The sequence below is a fragment of the Pezoporus flaviventris genome, unplaced genomic scaffold (assembly GCF_033815535.1).
Source record: "Pezoporus flaviventris isolate CSIRO_AGI_PZ_B2104156 unplaced genomic scaffold, CSIRO_AGI_Pfla_v1 ptg000006l, whole genome shotgun sequence".
NCBI lineage: Eukaryota > Metazoa > Chordata > Aves > Psittaciformes > Psittacidae > Pezoporus > Pezoporus flaviventris.
Window position 1 is genome coordinate 830,438 of NW_026892554.1, and position 24,513 is coordinate 854,950.

Here is a 24,513-nt window from a genome sequence, read left to right on the forward strand (position 1 = left end):
GAGGTGCTTTTAGCTGCTTGCCTCTTAGAACACTAAACCCATTTTGTGTTATTCCTTTGACTCTGCTTGAGTGGGGGCTTGTGAACACAACAGATGCCCCCCTTTTCTGTGTCACAAGCAGAGTGGTCCCTTGGTGCTCGGGGCCTGGGTTAGTACATTTACCACCTTCAGTGAGGTGGTAAGTGGCAGGAAGGATCCTTAAGGTGATTCTGTTCATTCCGACTTTCTCTGTAGCTTGGTTACTGCTGGACATGATGCAGAGTGACAAAGCTGTTGGATAACTGATGCTGGCAAACAGGTGAATTTTATCCTTATAGTTTTGCTATAACTATTATATGTACAATCAGTTTATTACATAGAACTTTTCTTGTCTTCTTGCCCCAGGCTGTCTCTTACTTTATATTTAGAAAAGCCCCACATTGTTTCTTTAGGCCAGTGACAATAAAAATGAAAAGGACACTTATCCTTAGCTTCCTGTGCTGACCCCCTGCCCCTCCATCGCTGAAACGGTTGCTGCAGCAGCCTTGCGATGCACCCACTGGGTCTGGGCATGTACTTACAGGTCAGAACTGGTTGGGCAAACCAAGAAATTGGTGTTTTTCATAGTATTTGAAGCTGGTGAAACAGCCTGACCCTGGCCCAGGGGGATGCTTGGCCTCAACTCCTACACTTCGTGGGTTTCTCTATTCTTTGAGAAACTGATACAGTTTTATGGCTTATTTCATGATCAGCCAAGGAAGGGGCAATACAGAGACATGAAGGTGACACACAAGCATCTGTCTTGGAAGAAGATTTCACCTCTGCCATGGTCAGTGCCTCCTTGGAGAGCAGAAGGAGGGTGGCTGATGACGCACCCCCAGGCTCAGTGAAGGTTCACAAGGGGTGAGTGCTACCGCTTCCCTTTCCACAAGCACTGAGCTCCTCCAGCAGCAGCAGCTGCTCTGCCTCTGTGTTTTGGGAAGTATCTGGCATTAGCACAGCCCCTACAGAAGCAGCTTGATCTCGGTGGGTATCCTTTTAAGGAATCCAATTTAGGTGACCAAGCACTTTACCCTTCGTTATTCGGTGATGCAGTGCTTAAAGAATTTTATTTCTAAGGGGAATTGTTCTGTCAAATTCCACTTTGGTAAAAAAAGCCAATTCTGTGTTCTTTTGGGAAGGGGCCAGACTGTGTTGAGCAACACTCCATGCTCGGGGTGGCTGTAGGTGGCTTCCTTATGGCTCTTGCTCCTTTTTCCCCCAGCCAGCCCTGTCCCACCTTGTCCTTCCCGGGGCTCCTCCAGCCTGCAGCGGTTCCTCACTGCCCTCCTCCTCCCACTGTGCCCGCTTCCAAAAGCTGGGACCATGGCTCCAGGGCATCAGGGCGCTTGCTTCAGTGAGGAGCAGCATCTGGGCACTGCTTGAGCTGGAAGACACCATCTGAACCATCATGCTGAAGGTGCAGGACCACAGCCAGGCACCTTCATCCTTCAGGAGCTCCTCATCCTCCAGGTCAGAGTTGTTCTTGTGCAAAATCCTGCTAGCTTAACCCTATTTGTGAGTGCTGTAGTGATGCTTGAATGGGGATAACCTCTTTGGCTGTAGGTGAGCTCTTCCTAAAGCAAGTATCCCCAGAGGCAAAGTAGCCCCCAGAAGTAGGGCTTGCTTCTTTCCACATGGTGCTAAGGGCTGCAGCCATCCAGTGATCCATCTGTGCTCAGGAGCCACTTAACAGTTCTTCACATGTGGAGCCATTACCACAGTTCTCACCCAACCCCTACTGCCCCTCCTTTGAGGAGAGTGCAGGCCTGAAGACGTGACACAAGTGTGATAGTGCAGAACAGCATGTGTTGAACACAACCCAACCAATGCCTGTTTCTCTAACAGAGGGTGAACAAACACCACCTCACCTTTAAAAGCATTAGTTTGAAACAGTCACTGCTCTGCTGACTCGCATGAGGGTACCCAGCCAAGGGCCAGGCTCTGCTCAGCACCACTGGCTGTGTTCATGAGTGAAAGTGCTGAACGTGTCAGGTTTTGGTTTATAAATGGGACTGAGGTCCCTGTGCCGAGCCCGTACCTGTTTCCATGGAAATGGCAGCACACAAAACCTCTCCACATTCCCGAGCAAGCGACTTCCACATCTGCTTCCCCCAAAGCACCAGCCAGACTCTGACATGAAACTGGCTCCCGTGTTGGGTGGGACTGGTTCACACAAGGAATCAAACACGGCTCCTCACCACAACAGCTCAGAGACTTCCCAACGACAGACCTGGAGCTGAAGGAAAAGGGGGGAAGCATCAGCCGCTGGGTTGTGACTGCACTGGAGAACTTGGAATGATGTCAGTTGTTGCATGACCACACAGAAGGGAACGGGCTTCTCCAGACAGAGATCCGGCCCTCTGCTGCGGTGCTGGAACATGGGAGCTCCTGAGCTACGGGCTCCTACGTGCCCAAACCAAGGAGGGATGGAAGCTGCACGGGCTCAACAGCTGTTACATGTGGTGTGAAGTGTGAGGACAGCCAGCAGCCTCGTCCTCTGAGGGACAAGGAGCACAGCCCCGGCCTTGGTACCCAGGGGGCTAATGGGGATATTCAACCAGGGCAGCCCGTGGCAGCAGGGTGAGCTGCTTTGAACACACTGAATTATCTGCGTCCATGTAAACACCAGCATCTCTACCCATTTTCTAATTAAAGAGCAGCAGCATTGTACAGCCTTAAAGCACAGACTAGGCAGAAACTCATGAACATGCACCTGGCTGAGGAAAATACCACATTCCTCCACCACCCAGAGCTGGTACCATATCAAAGGCCAAGAAAACTCTTGCAATTGTCCCATTTCCTCAGGATTTCAAATGCAAAACTATGGAGCAAACCACCTCTGCATAAAGAACCAAACCTGCCACCCCCATTACAAAGGGCTGTACTGGAAAAGCACTCCCAGGCCGTGTAAATGAATGATGAGGTGCCAAAACGGTTTGCCCAAGGTTAAACTAAGAAACTACGTATTCCTGAGTCGGTTTTGATCCGGCAGCGCTTTGGGTTTATGCCCAGCCCCGAAGAGAAACCTGATGTGAAGAGGCATTAGCATACAAATGGGCTCCGAGCTTCCTTAGCTTATGCAAGGAAGCTTATTGCTCCATTGCAGCTCAGATCAATCAGGCTGCTGAAAATCAGAGAATAAATCTGTGTTCCAGTTTAAAACACAGGTCCTCCCCTGTACCTCAGAGGTACATGGGGAACTTGAAGCTGATAAAGGCTGAGCTTGCTGAGGAGGGGAAAAATCCTCCCACCAACCAGAATTCACTTCATGTCCTCTCTGCCAGTTTTCCCCACCTCCTCCCCACTTCCATGGCCCTTCCTCTCCCCCCCAAAAAAGGATTGGAAGGAAACTAACTACTGATAATGCTAAATACTCCATTTGCCTCTTAAGATGATTAGATAATTTGACTCAGTCTTCGAATGTAGTTAAGCGTGAAACCAGAGGGGTTCATCCTGCCAGGGGGAAACCTCAGCACAGGCACGGCCACATGGCTCCAAGTATCTCTGTAACACAGACAGAACACAACAGCGAGCCAAGGACGCTGCTGCCGAGGCTGAAGGATGCAGGCACCTGCAGGGAGAAATGAGTCCATTTACTCCAGCTCCTCCCAGCTGTCCCACCTTGTGGTTTGCAGTACGCAGCTTTGCTGAGGCTTTCCCAAAGTCACACGGATCCCACAGAAGCCAAGGCTTGCCACTGAGCCTGGTTTAGTTTAAACATTTGGAAACCCAAAGGAGCTGATGGTGATCTCCCAGCAAAAGGTAAAACCGGCTCCATGTGAAATAGATCAAACCCAACCACAGCCTTCAGGATTTTAGCAGCTGCAAAGAGCATTCTGCTTCAAAGTGACCAGATGGAAATGGACACTGAATAGCTAATGGTGTACTTTATTAAATCTCATAATTTCACATTTCCATACAGCCAAACCCATCAACAGTGAAAAACCCAAAGCCTGCAGAACAAAAGCTCTCTCCTAAGCAAGTGTTTGGCAACAGAACATTGTTTTTGGTGAATCACACCACGATGCACCTGGAAAATAGGCTGACTACACCTGACACACGTCACCATCTGCTTCTGCTTCACCTTAGCACTGACACACGCAGGAGACCCTCTGCATAAACTCAGTTATAACATGCTACATTGAATCTCCTCCCCCATCCAGTGTGGCCTGCCCAAGGGCAAACCAGAGCTAAAAGAGGAAGAGGAGCCAGGTCTTTGTCTGTCACTTGATGTACACCCACAAACAGGCACTTCTCTGCACACCTAACTGTTCCCTGCTCACTTCAAGCTCTCCTGGATTTGCCTGAACAAGTGTGGTGCAAACTGGTGGTTGTGGAGAGCCTGCCACCGCTCCACAAGTTCACTCCTTCGAGGATCTTACTGCAACTAAAGGATTTACACCCCCCCAACAGAGCACAGCAAAAGCAATTCCTTCAACTTCCACATGCCACCAGAAAAGCCCAGGTTTCAGCTGAACTCCTGACATTGTGTTACTCAAAACACAGTGTGCATCAACGCTGGATGCACATCCTCAAAGCAGTGAATCAACAAAAGTGATTAAGAACTGTCCAAATGTTCTTACATGTTCCCAAGGGAAGAGAATTTAAGTGCTGGAGTGTACAAAAGGTTTTGCTCTATATATTTCATACAACTGTTTTCTTTACATATTGGAGGAAAGCTGCATCAAAAAATGCTGGTTTACTTGAAATAAGTTCCTTGAGGTCCCAAATTCGTCACAGATTCCATTTCACTGTTCAACACCAGCCTCTGAAAAAACATCTGTACCTGGCAAATAACTACTTTACCTGTATTGTGGAGAATTCCAGCATGCCACAAATCCAGCTGTCACCTGCAGTCCTTACTCCAGGATACATACGGAACTTAAAGTAACCTGGGATCCAAGTATGGAACTTTCAGTTAAACCTTAAGTAACCTGGGACCTTTCCTGGTGGAGAAAGATGAGAATATTGAATAGGATCAAAACATCTTGCCACAGTTAACTAGGAAATGTGAGATTGGTGCATTACACCACTGTGGAGAAACAGCACTGCTCTGCACTAGCTAGAGCTTCCCAGCTCACTCCAGGACTCGGGAGACCAAGTTATTTCCCTAGTATAGCACTGGACCAAATAAAATAGAAAGGAAAAAATCCCAAAGCAAAGGAACAAACCCCCCAAACCCACCCACCCAGTCTATGTCTATTGACTGGAATGCAGTGGAATTTTCAGGCCAGCCAGAAACAGAGTGATGGTATTTATGCAAGAACTTCATGCCAGTGCAAACCCCATAACATTCTAACGCCTCAGCCTCTACTAAACTCCAGCCACACTAGGGTTCCCAGTGTGGATACCCCTCAGTTTAACCTCCTAAAGCTGGCCACTTGCGGGTGTTCATTTCTATTCCCACAGGATTGTTTCATGATCAAACATGTGCTAGATCAAACACACATAAAGGTTCACTTAAAGCCGTGCTTGCCTTGGTTTCTGTCGGAGGATATGGTGCCATCTGAATCCTGACTCCCATCAGCAGGATTGTCAGCAGTGCAAACAGGGAGTCTCTGGCTGGACACATTGGATCCCAGCCGTCACAGCCTGGGAGTTGCTTCTCATTTCAGGGAGGCACAGGGCTCTGTTTACCTGGTGAACAAAATTCATTCCCCTCAGATAAGCAAAGAAACAACAAATACCGGGAATAGGTAATTTAAGGAATATAAACCCAGACAAGAACTGGTTTGTTTATACAACAGCTCTCAGTCTGTCACAGCTGCTTTCAGTTTAGCAAAATAAACTGCACGGAACCACTGTACTCAAAGCGCGAAGCATCCCTGCAACAAGGATGGGGAGATACCAGAGAAATCTTAAAGGAAGAGTCTTAACCCCCACATTACTCAGGGAATCAAACCTTTTTCACCTGAAAAAGAAAAGGTAAGGCAAGGTTTAGAGTTTTAGCTTATGGAAAAGAACTCGGAGGGACAATGTGATCCCTGCACACGGGTCCTGACACACAGAGGACTCCAGCAGTGCATGAATCTTGCTGTGAAGCACTGCATGGCAAACCAGAACCTGAAATGAAATACATCCTCTAACTGCAGGTATCTGAAATACCAGAGAAACTGGTGAACTCACCAGCACTTGATCTCAACAAGAGACAGGGACGTTGCTCTAAAGCACATCAGTTTACATGAGCATATAAACACAAAGCCAATGGATCAGCAAGACTTGTGGGGGGGGAAAGGTGAGAGGAAATTATAAAACCTCGGTGAGTGGCCCTTCCAATGAACATTCCAGGTACACCATCTCAGGGGTGCCCAACGTCCTGGCAACTACACATCCTTCCCTTCAGTTTCTCTGTAAAGTGAGGAAGATACACACCTAGAACACCTCAGACAGAGAGCGTGAAACCCACTGCCAGGGGAAACCCCACTGCTGCTGAGCCAAGTGCACTCTCCAAGCCTCTAACGCTTCCTGTGTCCGCAGGCAGACACGGCGTTATGCAGCCTTTTGCCGTTTCACACACTGAAGAGCTGATGCTCTTCCCCTGCTACCCGCTCCAGTGTGGGGAGCGGGTTACAGCAGGCAGCCCTCTGAACTCTTGCCTTCACAGCACTGCCCATCAGCAATAGGATTTCACATGTTCCCACCTGGCATGTGGCTCCCAGCCCTGCTGGTCCAGCCCCCTTCCTGACATAGCTCAGCACCAGGTAACACAGTGAGAGCACAACACCTCTGCAGAAGGTAGGCTTTAATATTCTGTATCTCAGAGAAGTACAACTCGTACCCACAGAGATGAGTCTGAACCCTCAGTCATAGGCTTTAATCTCTCCTCTGAAGGGTTTTTGGCTCTCATTATAAATGCACGCAGCTGGTTTGTTGTTCACACACAGCTCTGCTTACTTCAGATCCTGCTGAAGGATTTCCCCTGGCAGCCACTTTCCTTCTAATTACACACTTTGAGGAAGCATTTCCACCTACCAGTTTTCAGAACTCCTACTTCCTAAGCACCAGTGAATGTCCTTTTAGGTTTATGCCGTGAGCCGAGCCATCGCGCAGTTATCCCGCCGTACTTTTCTCTGAAAGGACTGATGCCCTTTGGGCAGGTCTAACATGTCCACACTCACCTTTTTCACAGCTGATCGCAGAAAAAACACTCAGATGCTGTGGGTAATGAGTGTGCTTAGAAATTCTTCACTGCTGTAATGGAACAAGGCTGCCTGTTCCGAATGAGGAAGGCACTGTTCCACTGCCTCCTTATTCCCTCTTTCCTTAGGAAGCTGGGGTAAAATTAGCTTTATGTCTTCTGCTAAAGAATACAGAGTCCTGTGTTAGAATTCTAAACCAAATCTTGGCTTTGCAGCTGCAGATGTGGTTCAGTTTAACAAGCCAATAAATGTTTGAAGTGATTACAGAGCTGGGACTGCCATAATATGACCCAGGTTTAAAAGCTAAGAAGAGAGTCAACGGGTACTAGAACAGGAAACAGGCAGCACCTGCGTGGGGTTCTGCCTACTGCTAAGTTAGGGAATGAGGATACAAGCTACTTCTGTAAAAGCATGCCATTCTGAGCAGCACCTTGAGGAGTTATCCTAATGTAACATGCTTTAACCTAAGAGCTGAAGAGTCCTGTTTAAAAAGCTTCATGGACAAAAGCGATCCCCAACAGAAAGAAAAATCAAATCTACAGATTCGGCAGGGTTCCCATTACACACCTAAACCTCGCTACATCCTCTTAAAACTTCGCTGAATGAGACGGTCAAGCTACTTCATTAAGTCATTCAACCGCTAAAGCCCGCAGCATCCTCGACACTTCACACGGAAAAGGCTGCCTAAACAACACAACAGAACAAAGAGAAAGTGGAACTAGAACTTCACACTACGCCCCGCTGGGGCTTCCAACAGCCGCTCAAACCGCAGAACCAGCGCTGCCTGCGCTTGGAAGAGATGAAGCCTCATGAGCCCGGAACGCCAGCGGCAGCTCCGGCCGGGAACCAGCCCCGAGGGAAGGCCGGGCCGGCCGGGGAAGGGAGGGAAGCGGCCCCTGACCGGGGGCTGCCTCCCCCGGGGCCGCCCGCCCCTCCGGCTGCAGCGGCCGCGACCACCCCTCCCACCGCTTCCCGCCGCGCCGCTTCCTCCCCGGGGAGCGCAGGGAAGCTCCTCCCGGCCGCAGCCGCGCCGCCCCTCCGGGGAACGCTCCCTCCCGGGGGCCGCCAGCGGCGGCTTCCCCTCCCCTGGGGCGCCCAGCGGGAGCGCGGCCGCCCCCCGCACCTCACTGCGCGGCCGCCCGCGTCCCCCCTCCCCGTGCTCCGCGGGGCCCCGCAGCGCTCGCCCCTCGCCTCACCTCAGGGGCCGCGGGCGGGCGGCTCGGCCCGGCGCCAACAGAGCGAGGCGGCCGCTGCTGCGCCGTGTGAGGTACCCTGGGTCCCGGCGCCCGAAGCGCAGCCTCCCGGCCCCGGCGGCGGCTCCCGGCCCGGGGAACAGGCGGCCGGGCCCTCTCCTGCAGCCCCGCCGGCCCGCCCGCCGCCTCGGGGCGCCGCTCCCCGCGCCAGGCCCCGGCTTCCCTCCTTCCCGGCCTGCCCCGGCGCCGCCGTCCCCGGGCCCCCCGCCCCCGGCCGGGCTGCGCCTGCGCGGCGGCCCCTCTCCCCATCCGGGTCCCTCCGTGCGGTGTAGCAGGTCGGTAGGCGGGAAATGGCGACTGGCTGCTGAGCGGCGGCGGAGCGCGGAGCCCCGGCGGCGGTGTAAACAGAGCGGAGCCCGCGCGGCCCGGCCCTGCCGCCGGGAGCCCGGACACCGGGGCCCTGCTCCCCGGCACCCCGCACCCGCAGGTAAGCGACGCGGCGGCTCGGGCAGCGCGGGGTCCCAGCCCGGGATCAGGTGGGAGGGCGAGGGGTGGCCGCTACGGAGTGACCGGCGGGAGCCTCCCCTCAGGGCCTGCCCCGCGGCGAGCCCCTGCGCCCCGCGGCCCCGGCCGTCCTCCCGCGGCGCTCTGCTGCCTGCGGAGACACCCCGTCCCTGCCCGCTCAACCTCCCCGCGCCGGCCGCGGAGGCCGGACAGCCCCGGCCGCGCCGGAGCGGCGGCGCAGCCCGCCCGGGCCAGCCCCCTGCCTCCGGAGGAGCGGGCGGCTCGGCTGTCACCCCCGCGCCGACACCCCCCGCCTCCCCCTCTAGGCCGAGGCCTGCGGAGCGCCTCCGCCTCCCGGCCGCCCCCCGTCCCGTCCCGCCGCCCCGTCCCATTCCTCGCCGCGGGGGCTGCGTTGTGTGCGCCGGGGGCGCGTCCGGGCCGGGTCGGGCTGGCTCAGGGGGCGTAGCTCCGCGGGCTCCATCCCGGCCCCTGCTGCGCACGGGCGGGCCGAGCCCGGCTCCGCGGAGCGAGCGCGCAGGACGCGCCTGTTGCTGGCGGCAGCGCTGGACGCGCCTGTCAGCGGCTCCGGGGGGGGCGGCTGCCGCCCCGCTGCCTCCCGGGCGGATGCCGGGCACCGGCGCGACGCCGCGGGCTGCCCGGGCAGAGACCCCGGGCGGCGGACACCAACTTCGCGTGCTGTCACTCGTGAGGTGGGGCCGGCGGCCGTGCTGTGCCGGTAACGTGCGGGACCACCGCCATCTCAGCCCGGTATTGGCTTCCCTGTCAGCACCGGGAACGCGGCGTAAGGTATTGGCATGTTGCATGCCGCATTGATTGTCTGCTCGCTTGCTAAGGAGGACTGTGCAGCCTGTTGCTCGATTTTATGGTACTTGGGAGCGCGTGAGAGGACAGGTCTTAGTGTTTCTTTGTGGCTGTTCTGGTGAGCTTCAGCCTAGGCTATTTCTTCCTCCGTGATGATGGTTGTAGCACTTGCTCTGATCCCAAGCCTGTTGTGTCTGGTGGGGTTTTTCATCGTCTTCAGTTGCTTGTGATGCACTTCTCAGAGTAATTTTGAGATTGTAGTTATTGCCTTTGCCTTTCTTGATAAGTTTCCACTGTTCCAATACATTAGTCTGTGAAGAGGATCTCTAAGTGTAACTATTCCTCTGTTGCCTTCGACGAGTCGCAGCCTCTTTTGCCATTTCTCCATCAGTAAAATGGGGATAATAATACCTCAGAGAGTTGTTATACAAAGTAGTTAATGTTTGTAGAGGGCTTAAAAGACCTAAGTGTTATTAATTAAGCCCCATGACACATTAAGGTAACAGTTAGCGAACCAGGTTTACACATGGATGAACCGAGGCAGGAAGAGATTATGATTTAGCTGGAGTAACATATTGGATCTGTGACAATAGGAGAAAACAAGTTGTAACTACTTCATGCTGTAGGCACAAGCGAACCGTTCTGTTTAACAGATAAGTTTCCAAGATTATTTGCCTCTCCCTCACTCCCCCCTTCCAATTTCAAGCTTTTCTGCTTGAGGAGGGTTTGCCTGTGTGACTTCCAGTTGACTGGATAGCTCCAAGGACACTTGTGGCTTGCCCACTTGAAAGTGTTTCAGCAGTTTCCATAACAAGATATATGTTCTAGGACGCAGGCCAAATCCCAACTTAAATTCCATAAAACATTCTCCACTTTTCCCCTGAAAACATTGTGTGGAACTTAGTTAAGACTTGATCCTGTTCCAGTTGGTGGAGTACGCACTGAAGCTGACATTCCTGCTTCCTTTGAGAAAGTTCTGTAGTTAGCGAACAAATTCCCTTGTCAGTGTGTCCCGGAGATTTAATGGCACAGTTGGATCACTTCTCCACCCGTGGAAACACCCCACAAATGCTGGAGCTGGACTTGGGTTTTCATCATTTAAAAGTAGTTTTCCACCTTCAGACTTCCACCACAAGTGCTGATAACTCCACGCTGATGTGACCACTGCTGAGGGCTGAGGAGCGTTAAGCAGTTAAAAAGAAAAGAGCCTGCTGAATTCAAAAGGAAACGTAGTCTTCATCTTATGGAGTTTTTCCATGCTGTACTGCCTTTTCTTTTCTTTGATCGCTTGTTGTGCTGCCGAGGTCGACACCAGCAAAAACAGTGCTTGCAGGAGACTTTGAGAATCACGTTTTCTATGCAAATATTTCATTCCTGTGGAAGAAGCTTTTTCCATAGGTATAAGTGGAATAATAACTTGGAATGGTCACCTATTTTTGTAAGAACAGGTACTGACAGTCAAACAGAATTATTTTGGCAAGAGCTCGCCAGGAAAGCTCGAGCAGGGGGGGTTGAGGTGACCTCCTGAGTTCCCTTCCAACCTCCACCATTCCAGGAGTCCGTAAAAGCAGGATGTGTGGAGTAGGGCTGGAATTCACCAGAAGTTCAGAATTCATGTGCATTTCTAGACACACGTGTGCTCCGACAGGAGCTTGTGATTTCTTGCCCTTTTGAAGGAGTATCTGGAAGTTCCAAGACATCATTGTCATAGCTGCAAGATCCCAGCTGGAGCCAGTCGGTAGGGTATGGGTTTGCAGCTTTCCCTGTTCAAACCCCGTGCAAGTCCTTCCCCATCCGTGTGGTTTCAGCCTCGTCCCCGCAGGGGAGCCAGTTCTATCTGTGATGGTTTTTGACTTGGATCATGTCCCCATAGGACTATTAAGATCATCCCAGATTCAAAGGCTCCCCCTCCACACACACACACTTCCCCTGCCACTGCATCCTTATTCCATACTTTCTCAGGAACATTCCTCTCTGTCAAGTGCCTTTCTGATTCATTACTGTGACTAGATCAGATATGATGGTTCTTACTCCTATTAGCCCAGAAAGTAAAGGACGAAGTCTGAATGAAATTCTTTCATTTGCTGGCAGCTTCCATTACCACTAAGTGCTGGCACCAACCTCTTGTAAATTTTAAATGGGAGCTTGTTTTCCATCTCTTGCATATGAAAAGTTCCTTTGATGTTTATAGATCCCAGTTAAGTCTTCAGGAAATGCACATACCCACCTGAAGTGCCCAGCTGATGCATCAATCCCGGATTGCAGTGTTTAGAGCCAGACTGTTTAAATTGAACCACACTGCTGCTCCTGTAAGGGAGCTGTAAGCTCTTTCCAGGCTCGTTTAAAAGAGGAGCTGTCTCAGGGAGAGGGTTTGGTGGTGTCAGACCCAAATGAACACGGGTTAATTTGCTCAAGTGCAGAGTTGAGTGCAGTGTGGTGCATCTCTTCTGGTTGTTCAGAGGAGAAGCTCCCATAGCGCGAGGTACCCTGCAGCCAATGCAGCGTGCTGTTTGCAGGCTGAGCTGCCTCCATGGCCATTATTTAGTGTTCTAGAAAAATAAATATTTTACATTCACAGATGAAGACATTTTCAATAGCACTTGAAAAATTAAGTGTGAAATCATCCACATCTAAAGCAATCAGTCTCAGGGGCTGGATAGTGGCTTCCCAGTTGGCAGTCGTAACTTGGTGTAAATAGATGACTTCCCAATCAGATCGGTTTCAGTAATTACTTTGATTAGTAACTGAAGGTCCTCTTCACTACAGAGAAGTTCTTTCATTGCACCTCGTGATCCCAGGAAAATACTTATCAGGACAATCTGGTGCAAGCAAGTTGAGTGTCACCACTGCCAGCCCCACCAGCTGTGTGATCACATATTGGTCCTCATTGCCTCAGTTTCACTGCATGATGGGTCAGTATTTGTGGTGATGCTGTGGTCTGTGGGCAAGGGGAGAGGATGGGCAGCCGCTGGAGGACAGGCTTAATCCAGCAGCCACATTGGGTTCTGCTCTATTGTGACATAAGAAATCCACCTCCCCGTGGGGAAATGTTTGAGAGCTCAACCCCATCAGAGCACCATGCACCTGGCTAAGAAAGACCCTGAAGGGCAGCTGGCTAGCTGGTGAGTTCAGTGCAATGAGGGTGCTCAGCCCACTGCGGGGTGGGGATGCCTGAGGTGCATGTGTAAGAGGGTGGATACTGGAGGGTGCCCAAATCCTGTGTGCAGTCAGAGCTTCTTTCTGTTGGGTGAGGAGTCTGGTTAGAAGACATAAAACACTTAAAGTTACACCACTACAATAAATATGAATTCCAAATGCAAGTATAACATTATAATGAAAGTAAGGTTAACTAGAAGGGGCTGTTCACTGCCTCTGGAAAATAAGGTGTGCATGCTTAAAGTAGTACAATGCTAAAAAGTGGATCCTGCTATTTATTGCCGAAGTGCCAAGTGTTAGAAGGAGAAAAAAAAAAATCTGACTGGAAGACGTTTGGATTAGAATTTACCTATAAATAAATTACTTTATTTTATATACACAACCACACGCAGTGGCAGCACAGCAGGAGTGTCATTATCGGCAGCGTGAGGCTCAGAAGGTGATACTGCAGGGCACATTGGCATCCTTGAAGCCTCATATGCAAGGAAAGGAACCTGTCCTTGTTTAGGCTACGTTTAGGAATAGCTAATTTACGTTAATAAATGAACAGGAACTCCCATCAAATCAGAGCAGTTGTTGGAAGCTTCAGCTGCACTGATTCAGTGTAAATCATAACTGTTTACTTGAGGCCATTCTAAACATGATTGCTTTGATTCACCCTGTATTTTAGAAGGTGCTAATTAGCAGAAGGCAGGTAATTCAATCTAAGGATTAGACTATCCCACAAGGACTTCCCTGGCACAGCCATACCAGCCTAGCTAGTGGTAAAACCCCTACACAGAGGGGTTCCTTTGGGCAGCACGAGTTGTACTTACATGCACTGGGAGGCTTGCAGCCCTAGCTGTGGGTGACTAGGGAAAACCAGTATTGCCCCCTTCCTTTCACATTTCTAACAGGCAGCATTTGGTTTAGACACAGTCCAATGTAGATTTCCTCAGTCTAGATAGAGCTTCAGAAACACTCAGTATTTCCTGCTTGGTACCTGGGGGCTGAAGATGCTGGGACAGACGGTCTAATACAGGTGAACTTATTTCTTACCCCTGTGGTGGGATCCTCATCCACTGTAGTTTCCTCTAGGCTCTTTCTTCTGTAGTTTATGTCTTATATCTGGTGTTTTTGAAGTATTCACTGTTTCAGGAAGGAGTGGGCTGGCTCTGAAGGTTCCGTGGTCTCCTTTGTCCTCAATTCATTTCCCAGTACCCTTTTCAAAAGAGATAACACTACCCGAGTTGCTTCTTGTTTCTCCCTTTCCTAGGTACTTCTCTCACTTTACTGTCCTGGGGGAGCTCATTTAGGTGCAGCAGGCTTCCTTTTATCTGAAATAATGCCTTTGGGCTGTGGTGCCATGCCTGGTCACCTGAGTCAAATCCATCACCTGGGGGGAGATAAATCCTGTAGATGAGGGCTCAGCTTGTTCTCTTGAATGTGTGGCTGTGCTGCAGTCCTGTATCTGTGTCTGTCTGTGCCTGAGAAATGATGAAGAAGAGCATCTGTTAGCAGTTAAGAAATAAATTAGGAGTGTAAGAGCAAGTTAGCTATTAGTAGTTACATGGGCAGTGATTATATTTCTGTGTTTGCTAAAGGGAAGCTTAGTATGGACTGAAGGTTTAAGGTATGTTTTTGGGTGAGGGGTGGGAGGTACAGATAGCAGAAATATCTGTGAGAACATTAAAGGTACTTTAATATTTGACTTGTGGGCTTGGTGTAGCTAGATTTAAATATAGGATGTTTGATTGAATTACCTAGCTCAATTTATTTGACACCTTAAACTCTCATCAAGACCAAGTAGTTGTAATTAAATCACTTTAAATACACTTGGGAAAGCTGGTGCATTTTGCATATCAAGACAGAACTGAGGAATATTAAAGAAGAAAACAAGAAACATAATGGAAATTTGATACTTTTAATACTTAAAAATATAGATTTAGAAGAAGCTTTTGAAGACTTCAGTGTAGCTGCAGTGATACTCAAGCAGCTGTAGCTACTGGATGTAGAGTTATTTAATTTTATGTTCCTGGGGACTGGAAAGCTTACTAGCACTCTTAAGAGAAAAGTCTTTGAAAGCTCAGTTGGAGAAATGGGCTCTGTACATACAGATCAGGTGAAGAGGTGTCATGTTTAATTACCCTCTTGGACTTACTTGAAGGTGATTCTCTTTTGATACAAGCTGGGTTTATTATGTACCTGGAAAATGTTTGATAATGTTCACCCTCAAAGGTCCTGAGTCAGTTAATGTAATAGGGTTCCAAACCATAGAATAGCTTAAGACTAGAAAATAACCACTTGTCATCAGTGGTCCACGCTTGCAATGGTAGGAAGTTTATTCAAGCAGATTGCTCTTTGTACTGTCTCCTCTTCATGTGTTTTCTGTTCCCTTTTAGCTCAGGTACTGCGAGGTTAGAGGCAAGCCTGTAGCTGTCCATGTGCTGTTTGCTGGACGTTTGGAAGCTCTGTGCCTCAGGTAGCTGGGACTTTGTCAGCATCACGGGGGAAACGGATGGGCTTTTTTTGTTTGCTGGGTTAGTTTTATTTTTAAACTAAAGTAATCACTGATGAACCCACTACTGTTACATCAGCTTACTCAGAGCGTTGTCAGTCTTCATCTGTATTGTCGAGTACTGTGGTGTGGGAGGAATGGGCCCATAGAATGCGTCTGTTGGTGCCGAGGACCTGATGTCCATGTTGTTTGCATTTCTGGAGGCTTTAATGTGATCTGGTCCTGTGTGCTTCAGTGGTTGATGTGTATGCTCCAGTTCAGTTTCAGTCTGAGCACTCCAGGTGATAAGCTGCTTTGTTATGGGCACCCAAGCACTGTAAAAGAGGATGGTAAGAATTGTTTCAAAAGCCCACGCTAGACCCAAACTGAAGAATTGGTGCAGATTTGTGTCAAACATCACCTTGCTTTATGGGAAGGCAGAAGATGCCTCGCCACTTCTAAAGTTTTTGTTTGTGTTAAGCTCCTTGTGAACGGAGAAGCACATGGCGGTAATGGAAGAGGAGATAAATCTGATGCGAAGAGGGGGTGTAAAAGATGGCTAAAAGCCTTCAGTCAACCATCCCAGGATAGAATCAGATTCCGTGAATCTGTGCAGAGTTTCCTGGATGTCTGAGCAGATGCCTTTTCATCTGTTACGTGAGTTCATAGCTCAGCTCTGCTCTTCTCCATGAGGATAGATGGACACTCCTCATCGGGGTCTGCCCACAGGCTGCTGAGCTAACTTGGTTTGAGATAGGTGCTTGTTTAATCAGGATGGACTTGGTTTATCCTCTGTGTTCAGAGAGTTTAGAAAACTAATTTCTGTGTTATAACATAGGTGAAGCTGAAAGGATGAGAATGATTCCCCACACACACTTTATGTACAGGTTTTGAAATGTGGTTGGGAGTTTTGACCCCTGTAGTGGACAGGGGCAAAAGATGTTAACCTTCTACATGAATGGTGTGCTCAGCATTTTTCTTCAAACTCTGCTTTTGAGTTATTGTCACGTTGCATCATCAATACCTTGTTAATAAAATAGTCACAAGCTAAAATATTCCAGCTTGTTTGATATTGTTTCTTGAACAGCAGAGTTAGCACAGCCTGTTGCACAGGCTCCATTCCTCTGCCTTCCAGCCCCTCCTCTCCTGTAATTCTGCTGAGTACCCTGGCTGCAGTGTTTTGGGTACCCCCACCTCCCCTGGAGCCCCTCCTGCAGTGCCTGCACTGGCTTAGCTGATGGCTGTTCTGGGAGTGGGTGTGTGGTTGTTCCTCCACTGCCCAGGCTCTGCTGGGAGCTGGCCTTTGGAGGTAGGCTAGGAAGTGTAGCCAGAGAGGATGTGGGGAAGGGCTGGGCTGGGGCCCTTTGTTGCTTTTTGGACGTGTTAAAAGGGTCTGACCTACCTACAGAGCTTCTGATTTTCCTTGAACTTGGAGGAACTTAGTTTGAGATTTCCCTCCTGTGAAATTGGTTGGTGTCGGTCAGTGGGTTCCACGTTTCCCAGGGGAGGACTGGCACACACTTATGGACAGAGCTGTTGTATAAGCCTTATTTTCTCTAGAAACAAGGCTGTAAAAAATCAACTGTAACAGAAAAAGCTTGTTCATGTTAATGCTAAAGAATGCAGCCCATCAAAGAGCACAATAAGCAAATGAAACCCATGGCATAAAATACTGTTGCTTAAAAAATCTGTGATGGATAGCCTTAGTTAAAATAACGTGCTGGAAAAGGAAAACTTGAAACCTGAATAGTTTCAGTGATCGCATCAGCACAAGCCCAGCCTCATGCTGATAGTGAAGCGGATGAGGCTGTGCTTCCAAAGCAGCCTGGAGCAGTCAGGCTGCTACAGTCCCACTGACCAGTCCGTGGTACAGGCCAGGATGTGCTCCTTGGCCTGGGGAGCACACAGTGACACAGGTTGTATCCTCCTGGTGAAGCTCTAAGCAGGGGGACCTCCTCTGTCCTGCAGCTCTCTCCTGTGTATTGCTGTGAGCTGCTCTGAGCCCCATCCAGGAGAGCCCTGTGCCAGCAATACCATCTGACTGTGCCAGAGAGCTGAGCACTGAGCACTTGTGTTAAGTTCTGCAGTTAGCCACGGGAGGCTGTGGTGCAGCTCGTCACCCCCATGCCATGGCCTTGCTGGTTTACTGCTGTGGCTGTCCTTCCTCCTGCCAGGAGCTGTGTTCCACCTCTTGTTCCTGTGCTGGAACATTGCACTTTACTAAGCTGGCCTAAAAATATGGCTAAATGGAGGGTCCCGAGTGCCAGCATGGCCTCAGGCAGGGTGCAGGGCTATGGTGGTGTTTAGATGGGCTTGGGCTGTGCCAGAGCTGCAGCCTGGCAGCAGCAAGCCCTGCCATGGGGTGAGAGCTGAGTGGGGACAGGAGATGAGCCCCCTGTGCCATGCACAGTGACAGCTCCTGTCTCAGCTGCGCTCTGAAAGGCAGCAAAGTCAGTGCAGAACTGGATGGCTGGCTCCTTGAACTGCCTTTCCCTTCCTTCTGCCGGGCCACAATGCACAGGGAAAAAGTACCCCCTGAGCTGGAGGGGGTGCAGGGGAGGGAGGGCTCCATTCCTGCTGTTTTCATTAGAACACTTCTAAATATCAAAAATACTTTGCCATGATTTTGCTAAATTGTTTCTGCAGTGCTTCTAATGAAAAGTGTTGGGCGTATCATCGTATCTGGCATGTGGCACATGGGTGACAGCTAACTTGCTTCCAAGTATTTGCTATTTAAGATAAATTAGCTCTCCTCAGTATCTGGAAAACTCTTCCAAATTAGTGTAACTGCTTCGGAATGGAATGAGTGAACCACTGTCAAACAGACTGGCATTGCTGTGGAACATGGCTGGGCCCTCATGTTCTGTGGGATCCCTGATGGGGAGGGCAGGTTTCCTCCTCATACCAGGGAATGGTTGGAAGAAAAACCCAGCAACTGTGTAGGTTTATGGGTGGTATCAGCACTTCTGGTTCTTGCACATTTCTCTGCTTTAAAATCTGTAGATACAGGTTAAGGGTTGAGCGTGGAGACGGAAGCTCCAGCCGCCTCTGTTCCATTCAGCTTTACTAGTGTGACAGATGCGTGCATGTTTCCTCTTAAGGATGTAAACCTGCACCACAAGGCATCACTGACAGTCACATCAATAGTTCTGTAGCTCCTAACTTTTGCTCAGATGCAGCTTTCCAATGGAAGGCATGAGGCAAACTGTCTTCTTGCTCAACAGAGCAGTTCCCTGTTTGCTTCCAGAGCCATATCTGCTGCTCTACAGCCATAAAGTTATTTCATTACACCTCAGGCATGTCAAAGTGGCAGAGGTATGTTAGACCAAAGTGGAAGCAATTACCTAGGGAAATAAAGAAGCAGAATTCAGGGTAGCATCAAAGAATGGAAGATTATAGTGTGGATGCGGATCGGTTCTGGGTACAGGACTTCTGCTGCTGTCAGTGGCTTGTGCTTGTTACACTTTGTAATATTGGCATATTGAAACTTCCCATCGCTTCCCACTGAGTAGTCACTGAGGTTTGTTTTCTTCTTGTGGATTTTTCACCCAAATTATAATAGGGAAAAGAATAATGAAAGAAAATAAGGTGTGTAAAATAGCCTCGTTGGGATGGGATCATCAGACAGGTCTTCAGCTCATTGAAACACAATGTGATTCAAGTTCCTAATGTCTCAATATTGTGTTTTTAAGGTTGTATGTAAAAACATGCCATCCCTCACTGGTAAAGCTCTTAAAACCTGAGCACTTGTTTTCATATCAGTTTTAACTTGTGTATGTGCACAAATGAGCACATTCATCTCAGAGACTGCAGTTTGTAAGAATGAAGTTCTCCGTGTGAGGAACAGGCCAGAAAGGGCAATGAATGTGTCAGGGTTAAAGTAGCACCTTCATGGGAAAGGGTGAGTTTCAAATGTGTGCGATAGGCTGATGGGAATCTTGGCTGGGATGGCATTTCCCTGCTTTTAACAGCAGAGTTGGTTGAGTTTTGTGTTTTAAATCAGGAAAGCCAGGTGTGAGAGGAGCATGGCAGCAGCCCCAGGCAAGGCAGAGAGCATGGTGTAAGCTATTTGTAAAAGTTCTGAAGCTACAGAGTGCACCAAGGAAAACTGTTTTCCAGGGCAGTAAGAATGGTATTATCATTTAAAGAGGTTTTATCCTACAATAAAACCCCTCTGCTGTTTCTAAGGCCAAAGGAGCAGCCAAAAGCCTTATCTAGCCTTTAAAAGATAGCAACCTGACAGAGTCCTGCAGGATATGTGATTGTGGTTCTGATCCCACAGGGAGATTAAGGTGAAGAACAGCAAGATTAGGGTTTCTGGAGCAGTTAAGCAAAATGCAGCTCTCTTCTCTGTGTGGACCTTGCAAAAATTACTAGCTTCTCATAACAAACATGCCAGTTACTCTGTGGCTTCCACAGTCCAACGCAGACTCAGTGGGGCTTGTTACTGCTGTTGGGTGGTTTAGTTGGGTTTTTCTCAATTAAAAAGAGAACTGGTGCGGGGCAGCAATTAAACAACAGTCAAACCCTGTAAGTCATTAGGATTTGTCTGTGGTCAGCCAGCATCCTGGAAGGGCTGTTCAGGAAGTGTTTAGCAACCTGGCTCTACCACGGCTTGCAACAAGAAGGAGATGACTTCCAAAAATAGGCTTGCTCTGTGCCTGCAGCATGGATTAAGTGTCCGGAGTGCCCCATGTGCCTGGGGACAGCTGCTCCAGCCCAGCCCAGGATCACTGTAGTTCTGGGGGGATTTGTTACCCTCTCGGCTAAAACTCGGGGGCTGCAAACTCCCATCTCAAACCATCGCAGCTACTGGTGAGTGCCAGGGTCCGGTGGTGCCTAATGTCAAATTCTTGTCTCAGCAACATCACTCGTTGTAAATAGGATCTGTCTTCAGCAGCAGGTTTTGGGGTTCTGCTCTGGCATTAACTGTCCTACAGCTAACCTGGCTCTCCATTTCTCTTGCTTGGTTAACAGTCAGACCCAGAGCGAGAAGACTGAATTAATTACAAGCTGCAAAGAGAAAAATATCTTGGCCACGAGGGAATAAACTTTTGGTTCCAAATGAGTACAGTATATTCAAAACAAAGCCTCCCTGGCAAAACAATGGCAGAACAATGGTGTCTAGCAGTATGACTGCAGGGGTAGAAAGTGAAGTACCAGAAAAGCTTTCTCCTGTTAAGGCCAGTGATAAAAAGCCTCCTTTGTTGTTTGGCAAAGTCTTTCTTAGAAAGTGTGTCTTTTAGGGGAAGTGCTTGAGCTCTGGGAGAGCAGAGGGATGGGTGTGAGCCCCAGGCAGACACCCTGAGGAGCAGGGGTTCACATGAGGCGCTGAAGACCAGGGGCTTCAAGCATGGCTTTATTTTGGATTGAGATGACTGTAACCTGAAAGATGGGGAGGAGGAGAGAAGGTGCTTTCCATGAAAGATGGAAAGTGAGGGGTGCGGGTTGCATTGCATCTTCCAGCATTGTAATTGCCAGCTACAGTTTTGAGGGACCTTGTGGTTTCTTTATACATTTATCCAGATTTCGTAACCAAGCACCACCAGCTGAATAGCACATACTGTGCTCGGCTGTTTTCTAGAAGTCATTGTCTTTTTGTTTTGCTCTTACCTACACTGTACTGCAGACTTCCTCGAATCATGGTTTCCTGGTTAATAGTTGTCTCTTTAGCAGACAGTTGCAGAAAAACACACTTAAAGATTCGAGCCGTGGCCAGTAATCCAGTGTGTTGTAAAAACCAAAATACGTTGGCAGGAGTAGCGTGAAATTGCTGTAGTTTTCCAGGGAAGGAGAGTAAGTTGGTTAAAGAAAGGCCAAGAGTGTCTGGGGTGGGGGAAAGTCTCAACATCTCTGAACTAACAACAAGCATTTCCTTGAAGTCTGTGAAGCACTTTGGGGCCTGTCTGGATGAAAGGCTTTATCTGTAAGTCGCTTTCCTTGGCTTTGTTGTGAGTCCAGGCAGGTATCTCATCACACAAGGGTTAGCATTTGTCCCATATTTCTCCCTCCCCACCAGGCAAAGGCTTACCAACTTCTTGTCCATTTTCCATGGTGCCTCAGGCTTCACTAGCATGAGATCTTGTGTTTCTTGAAAGCATCACCAGTGTTGAATGGACTTGAGCCAGCTCCATGAGCACATCGTCTTGTTGGGATGTTTCTTCATGCTCGAAATCTGGGTCACGTCACAGTAAGGAAATGTGCTGATGAAACATGACTGGCATTATTTGTTTAAAAGGAAACGGAAGAAATACTTGGGTTTGGCTCCTCTTTCTGTGGATCCGTCTGCTGTGCTCCAGCTTGTGTGTCCTGAAATCCCTGGGAGAAGTGAGCAGAGTTTCTCAGCAGTGAGGTCCGCATTATCTGAGCTGGTTGATGGTGAGATGCTGAACCTGCCACTGGTACCTCACAGATTCAAAGCCAGACATCAGTTGTCACTGATGCTGTTAGATTTGGGGATGGTTCCCAGCTTTGTGTGTTTTGGGCACGTATCCATCTCTGTCTACAGCATACGCAGCACGTGTTGACACTCACTCAAAATCTCGAAAAAGAACAAGTTTTACTGCCTTCTTGGCTTTGTGTAAGAAATGTTTCAAGAAATGCTGTGGAAGGAATGCAGGAAGAACATTGTGGTGGTTAATGGGATGTATTCCACAGCATTTTTCAGCATGCTTTGTTTTGCAGTGTGAATTTTTCACACTCGCTGGTCATCAGCCCCGTGATGGCCAAAGCTGATGTATGGGCACAGGGAGCCTTATGCCGTGTAGTTCCATCCCTTGGGAAGGAGGTGTGCTATGGTGGCAGGAAAACATACTCCCTCAACACAGGCCATGTCCACAAGGGGAGGTTATTGTCCTCTGTAGCAGCAGAAGCTCTCTTGCTGAGGGTCCCAGCAGAGCTGATGTGATAGCATTGTAGAATCAGCCAGGTTGGAAAAGACCTTTCCCCCAGCCCTGCCGAGGCCACCACTGCCCCATGGCACTGAGGCCTCGTCCCCACGCTGTGTGAGCACTTGCAGGGATGGTGACTGCAGTCCTGCCCTGGGCAGCCTGTTCCAGTGCCTGAGCACCCTCTGGGGAAGGAATTGTTCCTCAGCTCCATCTAAACCTGCCCTGGGGCAGCCTGAGGCCGTTTCCTCTGGTCCTACACATTCCATCCTTTCCTCTTCCATTTATCTCTCACCCCCCAGGAGAAGCTCAGAGTCCATCTCAGCCCCGTGGAGCCGGGCTGGGTGAGTGCCCAAGCTCTCTCCAGCTCTGCATATCCCTTTTGGTGGTGCTGGGGAACTTGGGACCTTCTCCAAGGTCCACGGAGGGTTTGTAGCCTCTGCCTGGGAGAGGCCTGGGCATTGCAGTGTGAGAGAAACTGATGAGAAAAACAAATGCACCCTTTCCATCCAATGTTCCAATGTATCAGAAGTCTTAAACCCTGTAATTAGATGTGCCTCACCTCATTTTCCTTTAGCGGTTTGGGGAAAAGCAGGTAAAGCAGTAGTACTGCGTGTGGTGGGGTAGCTCCCCAAGTGAAAAGCTCATGGAGGCATGCTCTTAGAGAAGTGAGTCATTCACAGGAATGTCTCTCCTGTAGGTACACCCTACCCATGCCGTGCAATAAGAGCAGTACTTACAGGGTGGTGTGCCTGACAGCTTGGGGTGTGGGGATGCAGGAAAATGGGGATTTACTGCAGCTGTAGCTCCTCTGCTGCTGCTTTTTAACAGCTCCTTCATTCCTTATTTTCCTGTCTCACACGTTGTTCAGTGAGAATTCCATTTAGTCCTTCTTTGCTGTGTATTTCTCTTTTGAAGAATGAGGGTTCTCTTTCCCCCCACTTTCTGGGTTTACTGGAACTGTAGAAGGAATTCAGGAAGGAAGGGGGTTTGAGAGCTTAACACATATAGAACAGAAACATCAGCTGGGTCTTTAAATGGTCAGCGTATTTGCTGCTCGTGTATTTAGTTGGCTTCAGGTTCATGATGTTGTGATAATAGTTCAGTAGCAACTTTTCTCAATGAGGAGGAATTAGAGGGCTTCACAGAGGGAGGATTTTGAGCCGCAAGCTCCCGAAAGAGAATCTGTCGACAGAGAACTAAAGAGAAGTCATTTGGGGTGGTTTGCTGCGATCCCCCCATGCACTGACTGTTGGGCTGTTGTCCCAGTGCAGGACCCAAGCACAGCCCCGTTGGGTGGCTGTGGCAGTCTGTGGTCACACAGCCCTTCAGGGGCTCACACTGATAGTGTGAGCAGGGAGACCCAGACTGAGTGAACCCAGGGAAGGAAATCACCTGCGTGTTTAGACTTGAGTGCTTTGGCTGAGTATGTGAAGTGTCTTAGTCTGCATTGTGCTGCTTTCAGGAAAGAAACACGGCTGTAAGTCAAAACCCATCCATGCCAAAGGTCTCAGGCTTCAGGAAAGCAAACTTCTGTCGCTGACAGGATTGTAGGGAACTGTTGCTAAGTCCATTAGAGATATTTATAACCCCAGGCTTGATATCCAGAGTGCGAAATGAGCCAAAGAACTCTGGCAGCAGTGTACAGATGAGTTGAATGGTTCCTTGCTGGATAAATACATACTTGCCGTTGACAGACATTATATTGGTTCATCTTGTGCCTGCCTGATAGTTCCTTCAGTTCTAGAAGAATTGGGCAACTTGCAGTATAGCAAATGAAGCAATAGTTTCATTCTCACACTGGAATCTCACTGGTGTCAGTTGTCTTTGAGTGTCTTACATATTCCTCTTGCGTTTTAAGCCTGCTGTTTCACACAGTCACGTTGCAGGGTGTTTTCCAGGTTTTCAAAATGTGTAAGTAACATTTTAATGCGTGTGCTTTACTTCTTTGAAAATGGGAAATCCCACTGCGGTTTAGTGTCATTTCCTTAACTCCTAATTCCCCATGGGAAGCAGTTGTTCATCCTCTCTCAAAAACTTGGAGTAATTCAGTGCAGCTCTCTTCTCACCTCACAGAGGTTTATAAACCAGATAAATAAGAATCTCACTTGTGTCCACGTTTATATATTCAACAACTATTTCAGGGATGAGCAATCTCTCTGACTGCTGCCCTTGTGTGTAACACCCCCTTTGCAGATTGCTCCCAGCACAGAGGGCTGACTGTAGTTTGTGCAGTTGGAGTGGCTTGAGACCACAGGTGATTAATTAAAACTTCACCTGGCAGCGCTTTGTGAGACAGCAAAGTGGAGATGCAC

At 49.2% G+C, this 24,513-nt stretch overlaps 1 protein-coding gene across 3 annotated transcripts in view; it reads left to right on the forward strand.

Moving 5' to 3' along the window:
- Positions 1 to 8,612: 8,612 nt before the first annotated feature.
- The window catches only part of CTDSPL2 (CTD small phosphatase like 2), a 34,756-nt gene continuing 18,855 nt past the window's right edge, over positions 8,613 to 24,513 (forward strand). Inside the window, exon 1 of one of the 3 annotated variants that reach the window (XM_061446514.1) lies at positions 8,613 to 8,840. The gene's annotated coding sequence lies outside the window, so the exon portion shown is untranslated. Of the gene's footprint in view, positions 8,841 to 9,573; positions 9,665 to 12,066; positions 12,802 to 24,513 lie in introns of those variants that run through there. The other 2 variants (XM_061446516.1, XM_061446515.1) reach the window with 2 other exon arrangements.